General features: G+C 51.9%; 1 protein-coding gene across 8 annotated transcripts in view; it reads right to left on the minus strand.

The window, feature by feature from the left end:
* The window catches only part of VDR (vitamin D receptor), a 40,025-nt gene extending 26,895 nt beyond the window's left edge, over positions 1-13,130 (minus strand). The window contains exons 1-3 of one of the 8 annotated variants that reach the window (XM_072847483.1): positions 13,089-13,130; positions 11,690-11,823; positions 8,446-8,526 (exon numbers count right to left, since the gene is read on the minus strand). The gene's annotated coding sequence lies outside the window, so the exon portion shown is untranslated. Of the gene's footprint in view, positions 1-8,445; positions 8,527-11,217; positions 11,456-11,689; positions 11,856-13,088 lie in introns of those variants that run through there. The other 7 variants (XM_072847489.1, XM_072847486.1, XM_072847484.1 and 4 more) reach the window with 7 other exon arrangements.
* Between the last annotated feature and the right edge of the window lie 1,734 nt (positions 13,131-14,864).

A 14,864-nucleotide genomic window follows, 5' to 3' on the forward strand; every position in this document is an offset into this window, starting at 1 on the left:
GCGGTAGGAATTTTCATTTTCTGGGACAAAGAGCCAAAACTACTTAATCAGACCCAAAAAACCCCACCATTCCTACAGACTGGCCATTCCCAACTCCACTGCCTCCTCCAGTTTGAGCTGGTGCAGGAACAGCAATGGCTCTTTTCCCTTTGCAGGTCTGAACAGGCCCAACCTGGGGAGCACTGGTGACCCCAGAGTCAAGGTCCAGCAGCGCCAGGGGATTTGGGGCAGCTGGCACCCCTTCCCATTAGCATGGAGCAGGGCTCTGGCCAGCCAGACCAGGGCTGGTTTCCAGAAATGGGCTAAACAATTCTATTTCCCCTGTTGTGGGAAGCCACAGCTGCTTTCAGGTGAAACAGGAAAGCAGGAGACGCCTCTCCCAGCCTTGTCTGAGCCCTCTCTACCCTCTCCCCCATTCAGCACCCAAACCACGGGGGCTGCCTGCCCCATCCCCAAGAGATGCTTCTTAAATAGAAGATTTTCCCCCTGTTTTGGAGGAGAGGTGATTGGAGCAGCTAGAGCTGCTCCAGAGATAAAGCCAGGAAAATAAGGAGAGGGAAGGGTGAAAGTTTGCCAACCGATAGAGCAAACAGCAGGGCAGATCAAATGGACCCGTGCCATGGCAGCACACCCCAGGAACAGGAGAGCAGGGAGCAGAAGTCAGAGGGGGGGAAAAAAAAAAGCCAAGCCTGGTGGCTTCTGAGCTCCCAGCCCTTGCAAAGCCAGGTTCAGACATGGAAGAGACAGGGGTCCCATGTGTTGGGTGAGGCCAGCCATGGTATTCAAACTCCACAGATCCTGTTATCTCTGTCAAACACAGCAATATTCCTTGTTCACTCGATGCTCCTAGGAGCTGGTACTTCAAACAAGTTGTATTTAATCATTCGATTGACATCTCTTGTGCATCGAATGAGAGAGGGCACCACCACAAACCACCTCCCTGCCCGATCTGCACATACTGCGGGGGGGAAGAGCTAACCATGCAGGCATGTGCTTTGCAAGGGATGCCTCTCCTCCTGGCAAGAATCCCCTGCCTGCAGACACTGTGTTTACTCCACAGGCTTTCATTGAAGCAAGCAGCACCACCTGGGACCATGCCTCCGAGTCCACAAGCCACAAAGAGCAAAAACCCCTTTCCCAATGCATTAGGGCTTGAACAGCAACCTAAAAAAAAATAGCTAGGCATCTTCTGGAGCAGGGAGACCACTGTGCCTGCAGTGAGCAAGCTGCAGAGTGCCTCATTTCCTGAGCAGTGCCACGGGAGGATGTTAGTCATGAACAAGAAGCAACAGCGGTCACCAAACCCACGCCTCACAGGCCAGAAAGCTTGGGTAGGATGACAAAAACAACATGCATTGGATCCGCGCAATGGAAGTTGCACTGCTTTTCTTTCACTCTGAAGCTGCTGCCTGTGTTTACGATTTGTTTAAGGAAAAAAAGGCAGCTGTAAGATGTTAAACTAGATTAGCTCAATAATAGGTTAGGTGCTAGGATGGTGCTGTATTTACAACCAGAATTTAAAATTCTGGTACAACTGCCTGTCTGCACTACCTAAAACACGGTCCCTTGATTACTGCCAAATCCAGTTACACTGCACCCAGAACAGGACAGGGCCATTTTACTTTTATTCTGCTAGAAAAACCTGCAAGACACCAGGTTTTCCCAACTTACCATCCCCACCACTTCACTGCAGGCTCTGAAAGTGCATGTGGACCTTCTTCCAGACCTAGCCCAGCAACCAAAGACACAATGCCTCACCAGTTTAGCTGATGTGAGGCTTGACATAAGCGCTTTCCAGCTCTCCAGCACAGCTGGGTTAGCCTAAAACCTTCCCAGTAGCAGCCTACGCTGGGCTGCAATCCCAGCGAGCAGCTCTGCTGAGATGGAGAGCCCAGGAAAGACACAGTCTGGGTGACAGACTGGTTCATGTGCTGAATTTCAGTCATTACAGCTTTTTCCTGCATCGCTACACCCAAAGGCACTGCAACAACCACAGGGGTGGAGGTGGTCAACACCGCTGCAGCCGAGGGGTTTGGTCTGTGCATGTTTGCCCCTAAATGCTCCTGCTTATCAAAACTGGTCTGCAGACACAGCAAACACATGTGGCATGTTCACACTTGCACATCAGCCAAGCAGTTACTACAGGCTCCTTCCCACTGCAGATCAAATCATGCAATGCTGATTGTGCCGCAGCTGGTTTGGCTCCAGCACGGAAACCCGGTTTTACCTCACTCTTGTGATTGAGGGGCTGAAGCAGATGCTGGAAGAGGATCATTCAGCTTTGAAGTTACCAGGAAAATAGGCGCACAAGCGCCAGTTCACAGGAAGGATTCAGCCCCGTCCAACTTCCCCTCTGATTCATGGAAGCAGCCTGCAAGGTGCTCTGCCCAGATTCAGGGGAAGAGCCTGCTCCTGGCTGTGCCTCGGGCACATTCGACCAGCCTCCTCATGAGACCTCCCCATCTCCCATCCCTGCAAAGCTACGGCAGGTCTGCTCACGGAGCAGCAAGAGGAGGCTGCTGAGAGCTCCCCGCGTGCTTCTCTGGGAGACGCTGCTTAAGGCAGGCCAGCTATCAGCCAGCATCATCCCTGCCCTAAGTATTCATTAGCTCAGGGGAAAAAGAGGGACAAAGTACAGAAAAGAGTCAGTCTCACTAAGAGGGGTTTTTTTTGTGTCTTTTATGACTTACCGCAGGCTGGGGAAGTGGAGAAAAGTCATGCTCAGCCTGATCCTCAACTGCAGGACATCCTGTTTGACTGTCCTAAGGCATTCAAGAGCTGCAGAATAAAGCTAGCTATGGGAAGCTATCAACAAAAAAAAAATCAAAGAGAAAAGAAAAATCAAAGGCACCTCATGACAAGCCAAGGCCACTGCAGGGCTGTTGCTGCCGAGCCATAAGCAGAGCTTTGTTGGCTTTTCAGATGGATGCAGTGAACAAACACATGTTTACCAGCACAGCCTCTCTCCCTACGGCACCACAGCCAGTGCAGCTGGCACTTATTTTGCCCGCTATGGTTTTATTGAAATTTAAAAGGTGATGACCACCACATGCAGGGTCTGTGTCCTCAGCTAGAGGATGCAGAAGCAGCATCGCCCGATCAGGCACTTGTTCACCCTGGGCTCCTGGATGGCAATCCAGCAGGATCACAGAGCTGGATGAGCACGAAGCATTTCCAACTGCAGAACAGGCTTCTAAATTAAATCTACACCAGCTGCACTGTGCTTATTTGGCATTAAGGTGCTGTAACCCTAACCCATTCACAAATTATCAGCAGCAGATGCCTCTGCCTTTCCTACCCCTTCAGCTTGTAATTTTAACTACAGACAGGAGTAGCACGTAATAGCCATTTCCTTCTTTCACATTTTCACTTCTTATCTAGAAGAGTTATTTCTCCAAGCTAATGTTTCCAATGGAAACTCTGCTTTTAGCTTAGTCAACATGATTTCCATGCTGATATCACCGTTGCTCTGCCTGTACCGTTGTGCCTCCAAGTAACACCACCACATTTGCACCCAGCTAATTGCAGGGCACAGCAAGGACAGGTCAAAGGGAATATTCTGCTCAAATTCAGAACAGCAATTATTTCCACAGATGCTTCCCTGTGACACTTAGTGTCACCTGAACCCTTCCTAGATTTCAATCATCCTCTCCTCTCACTCCAAATTGCTTGTGTGCTTCATCTCTGCCTTCGTTTCCCAATCACTAATTCCATGGTAAGAGCAGCCGAGGAATCCTTTCTCTCATATTCCAAAAATTCAGGAAAGGCCAACAGAAAGGAGCTGTCCCTGCATGTGGCAAATACCACACTCCTTAAGAGCTTCTCCCTTATTTCGAAATATATGCAAACAGGCTCTTGCTAAGAATGCAAATCGCTCTATCACTCTCCACCAGAGAGATAAATCACACCAAGAAGAAACCACCCCCCAGGGACTCCCCAACAACTTTAATACTGAAAATATTTAATTTATCATATCGAGCCTATATTGGGGTGGGGTTTTTTTGCTAGAGATGCTGCAGAAGGATGCTGCAGAAGTCTGCACAGGAATAATGATCTGCTGAAGACATGCCCTAGACTTGGGAGAGGAACTGAAGCTTGGCTGAAGAGAATTTGAACCTTCATCCCCTGACTTGGAGTAAGGGCCAGGAGCTGAACATCCACGCTTCAGCAGAAGCAACTCCTGGCTGGTTTCAGGCTGCTCAGCAGAAGATGGGAGGGCTGGGAGAGCCACACAAGCTCCTTTTCAATGCCACAGTTAAACCCACACAGCCAGGTCAGATATTACACCACAGACATTCCCCAGACTTACTTGAAATAAGTGCATTAAGCCAGACAAGCCACACCAGTGGCACTCAGATATCAAGACTAGGCTACAGAAGAACAGCTCCTCTTTGCAAGGCACCAACCCACAGCTCTGCAGGAAGAGTCCAGAATTCAAGGTCTTGGGATTCACAAAGTCATAACGTATGTGGAAGAGATTGGCAGCCTTGGAAGGGCCCTATCCACTCCAGTGGCCTTTGAAATAATAAACTAATTTACTAAGATTTGAGGAGATAGAGGACAACATCTGAGGTCATTCCCAGAAGTAGAGACCTGGCAGCTTTGGTCGACCTGTGCTGGCAGCAGATTATGTTAGATGTTTGCTGCAACACCCAGCTACACTCACAGATCTACCCTGTGGCAAGCAAAACCCTCTCATGAAAGAGGACAAATAACTTTTAAAGCCCCTTGCATCTATCTAGGCTTGTTGAGCTGCTCTGATTACAGATTTTTCTATCCTGCTGCCTTATTTCCTAAATAGCTGTAAGACATTTCATTTGTCAGGGTGGGGAAGACACTGACATGGAGAAAGCTGCATTCGGAGAAGCAGCAAGTGACAGAAGAGCTGATTTGTGATGGATTAGTCACTCTAAATCAACACCATAGAAATACAAGCCTTGACCAGCCCGTGTTACAAGACATAGATAAATGCAGCAGGCCTCCCCACTGGCTTAAAAGAGATCCAGCTTCACCACCGAGTGCATTTCCCAGGAATTTGGCATTACAGCAGACAGTAAGTGGCATTACAAAAGTCTTATAGTTAAGGAGGAAAAAATTTAGCTCCCAATATACAGCATAACAGGGCTGAAAGTCTCATCACTGTCTTCAAGCGGGAAGTTACTATACAACCACGGGAGCTGCCAGCTTTTGGGTAAAATGGGACCCCAAAAATCAGTGTATCCCTGGACCTGCCTGCCCTGAAGAGAGAGCTGGAGCACCACAGTGGGATATTTCCAATTTATGCAAGATAAAAACTGAGTCGTCATCTCTGAAACCATTCCACAGCCAGGAATATTTGCATGCATGCAGATACAAAAGGGTAAGAGCTGCAAATGAACATTCCCAGGACCAGACTAACTCTCACCATCTCCTCAGAAAGGATCTCTGCCTTTCACACAAGCTCCAGAAGCTCAGCTTGTCACAGCAATGTCTTCGCGTTTGTTACTTATATTGTTTGCCTTCTTGCCCCCCACCTTACATCGTTCTGAAGTCCAGCCCATGCACTCATACTCCAGCCCAAGCATCCCTGACAAACTTCAGTATCCTCAAGAGCCATGAGCGGAGCAGTGATTTCTCAGCAGACCTCTATCAGCTGATTAAAGGACAACTAGAAATGCAGCAGCCACAGGTTAAAAGAGAGAAGAGCACCAACTCAGAAAGGGGGAAAAGAGCAAGAAGCAAAACAGAAGTCAGACAAAACAAAGAGGACATCCGCATATCATCTCTCACCGAGGAGATGAAAGAAAACAAACCCAGTGACCATTAAACCTTTGCATTAATTGCTATTTTTCCTTGAAGTGAAGTTTTGGTCAGAATTACAGCCTATTACTGCAGATCAGGGACCCTAAGGAAGGAATCAGACCCACAAGCCAAGCTCCGCTGAGCCCCTGGTCCTCCCCGACCAGCCGGGCTGCTCTCCCAGACCAGGATGGCTATTTACCTGCAGCGGGTGCCCAGGAGTGTGACGAGGAGGAGCTGGCTCCTAGGTCTCTGCTTCTCTTGCCTGTCTGGACAGGCCGACAGGTAAATTCAGAGCTAAGCACAGGCACAGCACGTGACGCCAAGGCAGAGTCATGCCCTGCCCTCGACAGGCAGTTCCTTCTCCAGCAATTTTACTGTTACTTAAGGGAGTGAGTGGGTGAGCAGGGTTAAAATTGTTCCCCTCTACTAAGAAATCTATGGGTAATTCTGCTTTTCTCCTTCCCAGAGATGAGCTCTAGCAATCTCATTCCCCCACATCAGCCATTTTCAGTTCAGCTTGCCCTGGAGCAGAAAGCACTCTGACCAGGTATGTTTGGCCTGCAGAAAAGAACAGAAATTACATTTTCTGGGCTTGTGACTGCAGTGTCTGCAAGCAGACGAGTCCACTAAGCACTGTCCCTGACCTGCCAAAAGTTAAGCATCACCCCTCCTATGATTAGGTCTACAGATTACCCGTGGATTTAGGCACCTGGTGTTGTCAGGGCATTGTCTCAGATCCCACCTCATCCTTTTCCCTGCTAAGTTTTTGTAGCAAAGATCACACAGCCACGGTCACAGACATTTTGTCACAACAGGCTTCACTGGCTTGAAATTCTGCCAAGCATGACAAGTAAAATAAACAGAAGGAAGCGTTTCTTGCAGTGCAGTAGCCCTGTGCATGTGCAATAGTGCTGGTACAGACATAGGGTCTCCTACCCCGCTATGGTGAGTCATAGTTTGTATTTCAAGAGCATCAGGCAGCCCAACCACACCAGTTTTTGTGCCCTCTCCCAGTAATGTGCAGTGTCAACAAGGAGGACAGTGTGGGAGGCCACCCAGGGCAGCAGCCAGAGCACAGAAAAACAGGTTTCTCCTCCTCTTCTGTCCAACACTGACCAGACCACAGGATTACTCGAATGTCTGAGCACGAAGCAGAGACACTTGGAAAACAATCACCTCTCCTTTGAGCGTGCCAGTGAGAGCACAACTTGAAACTACAGTTATCAGGCACAGACAGGTACAAGAACTGCCTGCACCTGGATCCCAGGGCAAAAGGCTAGAGGAAAGTAATGTGCCAGGACTACTGGGTTGAGAAGGGCTCTCCCCCTTAGGGAAGAGTCCCCAAAATAGAGATTTAAATTCAGGCTTAGGAAGTAGTCAGCACCATCTCCACATTCAGCGTAAGCCAGGCTACGGAAATAAAAATCTCTCTTCACCTGGTGAAAACAGTACCAAGCTAGAAGCGTCCTAAGAGGGCACAAGGGCCTTGGGAAGATGAGGATGGATGAAAGACAAGCATGCCTCAGACCGCATTTCCTAGGGCATCGTGTTTTCCTGGAAAAAAGGAGGCTGAGGGGAGACCTTATTGCTTTCTACAACGACCTGAAAGGAGGGTGTAGAGAGGTGGGGGTCGGTCTCTTCTCCCAGGTAACAAGCAATAGGACAAGAGGAAATGGCCTCAAGTTGTGCCAGGGGAGGTTTAGACTGGATATTAGGAAATTTTACTTCACTGAAAGGGTTATCAAGCATTGGAACAGGCTGCCCAGGGAAGGGGTTGAGTCGCCATCCCTGGAGGGATTTAAAAGCAGTTTGGATGAGGTGCTTAGGGCCATGGTGTAGTGGTGGGCTTGGCAGTGTTAGGTTTATGGTTGGACTCAATCTTAAAGGTCTTTTCCAACCTATACGATTCTGTGATTCTGTGTTCAAGCTCTACACGTGGCAGCCAGTACTCACCATCCCTCCGGGGACACAAAGGTGAGCTAGCGCTTGCAGGTCTGATCAAGGACACTGCATGTTCCGCAAAACTAAGCAAGTCTAAATATACACCATGCTTGTATCTTATCTGCATTCTGTTAAACAGGTGTATTTATGGAGCTACGAGTGCTTATTTATAAGGAACCCTCCATGTCAGCACTTTCCACATCCCTGCAGCAGGGGAGAGAAGCAAAACCTTTACGGACCTGATGTGACACAGGTCCCAAAGCCCCATCCCTCGCCTGGCAGCGGGTGACAGATGGCATGGGATGCCAGCCTGCCCGGCAGGCAAGGGAACTGTCACTTCCCCCACCGCCGATCACCTCGCCCATCGTGCCAGCCGATTGTGGGAGGCCTCTTGCCCAAGAGAGTTGGAGGAGTGGGAGCAGGAGGTGGTGTGCATTACAGCCTGGCATTGAGAAACTGAAATGGCACCTACGCGAGCCGGGCACCCAGCTTGCAGCGGTTGGGATAGAAAGGTCTGTAGCAAAGGAGAACGCAGGCTTCTGGTGTGCAAACCCTCAGGAAAAGGCACAAACTTCTCAAGAGAGAGAATAGAAAGGCATCGTGTGTTAAGAATGCCCTTTTCAACCTCACTCACCTCATCCAGCACACCAGTGCTTCCACCAAAAACCTCTGGGAACTGTGGACATGCACAGGACTTTTGTTTAAGACCGGAGAGTCACTCACCAGTATCCCACTGACCGGGAAAGTCAGAGCTCAGAAGTCGCGTCAGCAGGTCCCAACGCCTTGGGCAGACAGCATGTATTCCTGGCAATGAGGAAACTACTTTTAGATAGAGAGATAAAGGTTCCAGGTATTGTTTTTCATCACTTTTACACCCCGTTTCCATTTATTAGTAGCCAAGTCACTTACACATGTGAAGTTTACACTGATACTACCGTTAAACACCACAGATAAGAAAGTTGTACTTGAGTTGCAGCTGATTCAGCAAACAAAATGAAGGTGGAAGCAAGCAAGAGTGGCACCAGTGACTACCCTGCCACATTGCTCCTTCAGCTGAAGTCACACCGAGGTCTCTCGACTAAGAGGAGACCCGTTCCCCAGCCATTGCTTCTGCTTCTTCAGGTCACTGCTGAGAAGCTCCATTTTAAAGCCTTTGAGAGTCTCTGACCTTCCTTATCTCCCTGGACTTTTGCTCCCCTTTGCCATTTATGTTCCTCACGCCCTAATTTAACCGTCCTTCCCTCTCCCAACCCCAGGGGCACAAGCTGTCCTCATGGGCTGTCAGCCGAACACCAGCACACGGGTCGTGTTCAAAAAAGGTACTTTTCATTTTTAGAATAGAATAGACCAACTGGAAGGGACCTACAACAATCAGCTAGTCCAACTCCATTTTTACCTGGTTCTTTAGTTGTCCTCCTCCACAGTGGATACAACTTCAGAGACAAATTTTAACACAAACAGCCCAAATCAGAGGGATGCTTTCCACAATCACTGCATTAACACTCAGCAGTAAGTTGTAGGTCAATATATTTATTTTAAGATGCAGTTCTATTTGCATTTCTCTCACTTTGGGGTTATATTTTAATCCCCACCTTTGCAAAACTGTTCTAAATTAACACCACTGCCTCTCACCCCCACCACAGGGCACTGCCAGATAGCAGAGGGTGCCCATGTGCAGGGACGAGCACCCCACGTTTGCCATCGCACTGGAGCGGGCAACAAAGAAGGTAACTGGAAATTGCAATGCAGAAGCTGTCACCTCTGGGTCTCCTGAAGGACGCTCTCATGTGAGGGGGAAGAAAATCATCAACAGAAACCAGATGCTCCACGCCTGCAAGACAACAGCTCTCGCAACAACTTTCACCCACTGCCTGAACGCACAGCGGTTGTTTTGCCCCCCCGATCTTTCTGCCTGGGTGATGCATGGTGAGCGCGAGCCGTTTCACACGAGTTATGCAAGCCCCAGAGCAGAGCACTGAATCGCTCCACTGCCACCTCTTACCCAAGAGACACAACTAGGAGGTTAACCCAAAGGGGGAACCACCCCCTCGTAGCTGCAGTTAGGAAAGAGTTGGTGGCAAGCAGAGCCACTTCTGCTGGAGCTGGGGCAGACGCCATCCACATCATAGGTTCCCGGCATCTCTGGCTGCAAGGAGGAACCGTGATGCAGACAGCTCTCCACCCGCGGCTGCTGCATCCAGCTCTGGGAGAGCTCAGTCCTGCAGGACAGGACAAGACCCTGCCCAGCACCTAGATACACCAACGTGATATCATTATTTAGATGCCACCTGCATTTATTCACTTGCCACCTGCGTCATATTCAAATACAGAAGGGCACCATGTAAAACCCACTACCCACAAGACACTTCTGAAACAGGACACCCCATACATGACACCTCCTTCCACAGAAGTGGGCTTTAATTCCTCCCACGTGACATGGCTTTAGGAAAGTCCCTCGTAGCAGTGTCCAATGCCCACCCACAGAACAGCCCCCGCACCTGCCACAGCCACGCATGTCTTTCTCCACGTGCAGCATCAGCCGATCGCCCTCATTTCTGGCCATAATTGGCCCGAGGAGGTTCATGCCAGAGCAAACAGACCTTATCCTGCACCCCAGATACACATCCCCTTCCTCTCGTGACTGATGCGCTGCCACGGACTCGCACTCCTGTGCATAAATAGAGGAAGATGTGCCACAGCTCAGCTGACAGCTTCCCCCCCTCACCTTCGTGCTCAGACATCGCATGGGAGAGACAGACCCACTTATAACTGCCTTTAACTCTGATTATTGCTCTCCCAGTAACTTGACATATCAGCGTTTCCTCTTTGCAAGCCACAGGAAGTTGGGCCAGACTGACTTGGCTTTGGCTCAGCGATAGCAGGTTAAAAATTATTCCCGAGTGCACCTCTAGCCACAGAGAGACACAACCACTTCTCCACAGTTAGCTATTAAATGGAAAGAGAGGCTAGATGATCCAGTTATTTTGTCTTAATTACATTGAGATTTAGGAAGCAAACATCTAGTGAAAAACTAACTGACCCGAGGCAAATTCTTGCCTGATGAAAAACCTATTTTTGTGCTTCATGCCTTTGTTATTAAAAACCCCGTTGCGAGATCTTACACCCGATCTGTTTACAGACAAGCATCACCTCGGACAGACATCTGCCAATGCCTCCTGCACCTGACGGGCCTCCCTCGCTCCTCGGGTCCGTGATGCCGGAGGGACTGCTGTTCAAGCCACGCAATGCCAACACGTGGCTCCCAGAGCTACCCACCGTCAGCCTGGCACTTTTTTTTTGCCCTAGATACCAGTTAAGCACACTTTCACAAAGCTCATCTGAAAGCCACGGTGCAGCCAACAGCTACCAACCCGATCTGATTTGACTCAGTTTTAACCAGCTGCTTTGGAGAAGGAAGAAGAAGTTTTATTCAAATGAGTAATTACAGCCTTAACTTCCTCCCCCGAAGCAGACAGGTTAAATATTCCTCCCTACCTGCACAGAGGCACTCGGAGCACTAACCCACGGCAGCCTGGCTCGCTCTCGCTCCCCAGCAGACGCAGAAGAAGCACCGACAGGGTCCACAGAGCGGAGTGGGATGCCGAGCAGATGTCTGTCTCCCTTCAGGGGGGGACGCACATTGCCCCGAGATCGCTGGTGCTCCTTTAACCGAGTCCTCGGAGGAAGATGAGTCACTGCCCAGCTCATGTGGGAGGAGAACACACCACAAAACGCTGCAAAGCCGGGGCTGGCTTCTTGTGAAAGTCAGTTTCTGAAGAAACTTTTAATGCTGAAGGCTCCAGCCCCAGGCTCAAATAAGGGCAAAAAAAGAGGAAGGGGCAGCTCACCCCAGAGAACAGGCACCTCTACCTGCCCTATGCCAGCCACCCGCAACCCCCCACATCCCTTTGGGTGCTCAGTCCTAGCCCAGGGTGCCCTGCTTGGTCTAGGGAAAAAGAACCCTCACCCTTCCTCGTGTAGGAGCTGCAGGAAGATCCCCGGTACCTTCGTTTTCTTTGCACTGGGAACTCACAGCTGAAAGATCCTGGCAGTCACATCCGACACGGCCAACAGGATCACTCAGAGAGGGACAAAAAGTCACTGGGGAATTACAAACACGTGCAATTACTGCCATGGCAAGGTCTCAGCCTGGTATTTGATATCTTTCCCCTCCTTTCAAAAAAATACTTAATTGGGAGATTAAGTTTAAGATTCATTTTAAAGTTGATCATTAATCAGGCACTTATCCAAGTCAGAGACAAGCCTGTTGATAAAAACAAGCTGGAAACCCTAAAACACCAGTTAAGCACCCCAACAGCACCCAGGTAATTCACCAGCTTCAGAGCCCCCCAGAAAGGGTTTGGGGAGCCCCAGAGAGGGACACACAGGGACAGGACATGGGGAGAGGGGACGAGGGTGGTTTCCCATGATGGGGGATGGAGGGTAAAGCTCAGGAAGGGGCTCAGGGCTGCGGAGGGGAAAGGGGGGTTCACACCAACAAGGCATAAGTGACTGGGTCCAGCTTCTCCTCATGCTGACCCCAGGAGGAATCACCAGCCAGCCCAGAAAGGGTTAAGTCAGCCAGAATTTAGAGGGGAAGGAAAGCACCCCCAATACAGACCCATTCACCCCCCAGCTCCAAGCTCAGTAAGGGGTGGTCAAACCTGAGACTGGACAGCAGTGGGGGAGGACCCTGACACCCCCCCCAAACCAGGAGCCACCCCACAACTCCTAGGGAGGCTGGGAGGGACCAGGAAACCCCTAATCCTAAGGGGACCCCAGTTTTGGCAGGGGAAACCCTTAATAGCCCTGAGAGCCCCCAGCTGAGGGGAGACACAGGGTGTCAGGAGGTCCCACATGGGACCCCCAGCCTGGGGGGGGATGCACACACAGACTATTGGGGGACCCCAACATACATAGGATCCCCAAACCAGAATGGGGAACACAGGGAGCCCCATACCCACGTGGGACCCCAAACCAGGGAGCACACAGGGCACCAGGGGAGCCCCAATACCCACACAGGACCCCCAAAGCGGGGGGGACTCAGGGGACACCCCCAGAATCCTCCACCCAGTAGAGAGGGGGCAGAGGGCACCCGTGGGTGACCCCACACCTGTGCCCCTCCGGCCACGCGGGTCACCGGTGTCCCCCCCACCCCCGTATCCCCCAGTCCGTGAGGGCACCAGGGGGCTCCCCACGGCAACAGCCGCCCCCCACCCACCCCCGCTCAGCACCACCCATGTCCCGGCGACCACCAGAGCCACTGCCGCCCCCGAGGCCAGCCCCAAGGTGGGCACCGAGTGGGGGTTTCCCTCAGAAGCGGCGTCCCCGCGGGTCCCCGGCGTCCCCAGCCCGGGCCCCCGTACCTGCGCTCCCGGCACCGCCGCCCCTCTCCCCCCACCGCCCCGGAGCCGCCTTTTGATGGGAACCGGCCGGCTCCGCGCCACGCCCCTCGCCGGGGCCACGCCCCCTCCGAGCCACGCCTCTCCCCGCTCCCGCCAATGCCAGCACGGCACCGCCTCGGCACCGCTCCCGCGGGGGCGAGCCCGCGCCGGCACCGCCTACCAGCACCGTATAAGGTTCGTGCTGCGCGAATCCCCGCCCACTAGGGGCGTGGCGAGGGCTGGCGGGAGATTGCACGTGGCTGCCTGCACCGCGGGGGGCTCCCCAGGCTGCCCGGCTTGGGGACCCCAAGGGCCGCAACGCCCCTGCCTAGCCCGGTCCCCGCCTTCGGCCCAGCCCCTGCCCGTGCTGCCCCGCTCCCCTGGCTTGTGGGGAGCCCTGTGCTCTGCCAGGGGCTTCAGGGATCCTGCTGGGGGCTTTTGGGGTGCCGCTGCCTGGCACTTTTGGGGACATAACCCCTACAGAAAGCCCAGGGGGTTCAGGCAGCTTACCCATTTCCTCCTGGCCCGTGGTCAGTCCCTTACAGGGACAGGGCAAACACCACCAGTACAATAGTGCCCCCCCCAGCACTCCTGGGCAAACTGTCTCCCTGTAGCATCGGGTCCTGAGCACGTTTGGGTGTCCCCACCGCATTTCACCTTTGCTCTGGTGTCTCCTGGAAGTCCAGAGGTTGCAGAGCTCCATCCCCGGAGCTGGCAGTGGTTCAGAAGCTGCTTCCCTTCTGGATTTCTAAGTAACAAGCCACCATGTACTTGGAACGCTTGCCGCATTCATGACCTGGCAAAACAACTCTGTCTGGCTTCTGCAGCTGCAGTATTTGCTGGGTTTATCTCCCTCCTCCCCCGTTTTTGAGAGGACACCCAAGAGACCTGCCACCGCACACTGCAAAACCTCTATCTGATTACAGCCTTGAGAGAGTTCTCTATTTTTCTGATGCTTAGATCAGATTAAGGGCAGAGGGAGAGCTGGTTCATCCTTTACCTCCAGACTAGAGACAGCAGCATCTGCGAGGGCCTCGGCGCAGCTCCAAGTGCTGGAGACGTGTACAACCAAGAGTGGGCAGGTTCCCGGCAGAGTCGTGGCTGTTTGCAGCCTGCAGGCTGCTCCCGTCGGCCCCGCAGCCGCCCTTGGCATGCCGCAGAGCCCGGGGCTTCATGTCCCAAGCATGAACCAAGCCTGTATGAAGCCCTCGCAGGTCTGGGGGCCCACAGGACACCTGGGTTTGGCTGCTCCTGCGGGACCTGGTGGTATTTGGAACAACGCAACCAGGCAGGTCACAAGTACTGACCTTGACCACCCGAAATCCCATTACCGGTGACATGAGTTAATCTTGGAGCCTGGGAATTTGGGCTGAGCCGGTTCGGCTGGTGACGCAGCCCCAACCCGAAGCTGCTCCATCGCCCGGACACGTTACACCCCCATCTGAAAAACTCGTGATATTTGGCAGTTTTTCCTTTTCCATCCTCAAAAACCCCTCCGGGGTGTGGCCATCAGCAACATTGAATAAAACAGCAAGAAATGCTTTGAGAAAGCCCCTGCGTGATGCTCCCAGGGTTTATTAAGTATCCCGTAAACCTAAAATCCCCGGAGAAAATGAGCCCCCAACGCACACGAGCGAGGCAGACGGCAATCACCGCCCCTCAACTGCAATCACCGAGTTCAACAGCTCTAATTTGCGTGGGGAAAGCGTTTCGCTAAGTTTTCAAATTGATTTAATGAGGCCAACAAGAGAAAACAAC

Source organism: Ciconia boyciana, chromosome 27, assembly GCF_034638445.1.
Source record: "Ciconia boyciana chromosome 27, ASM3463844v1, whole genome shotgun sequence".
In the NCBI taxonomy this organism is placed as follows: domain Eukaryota; kingdom Metazoa; phylum Chordata; class Aves; order Ciconiiformes; family Ciconiidae; genus Ciconia; species Ciconia boyciana.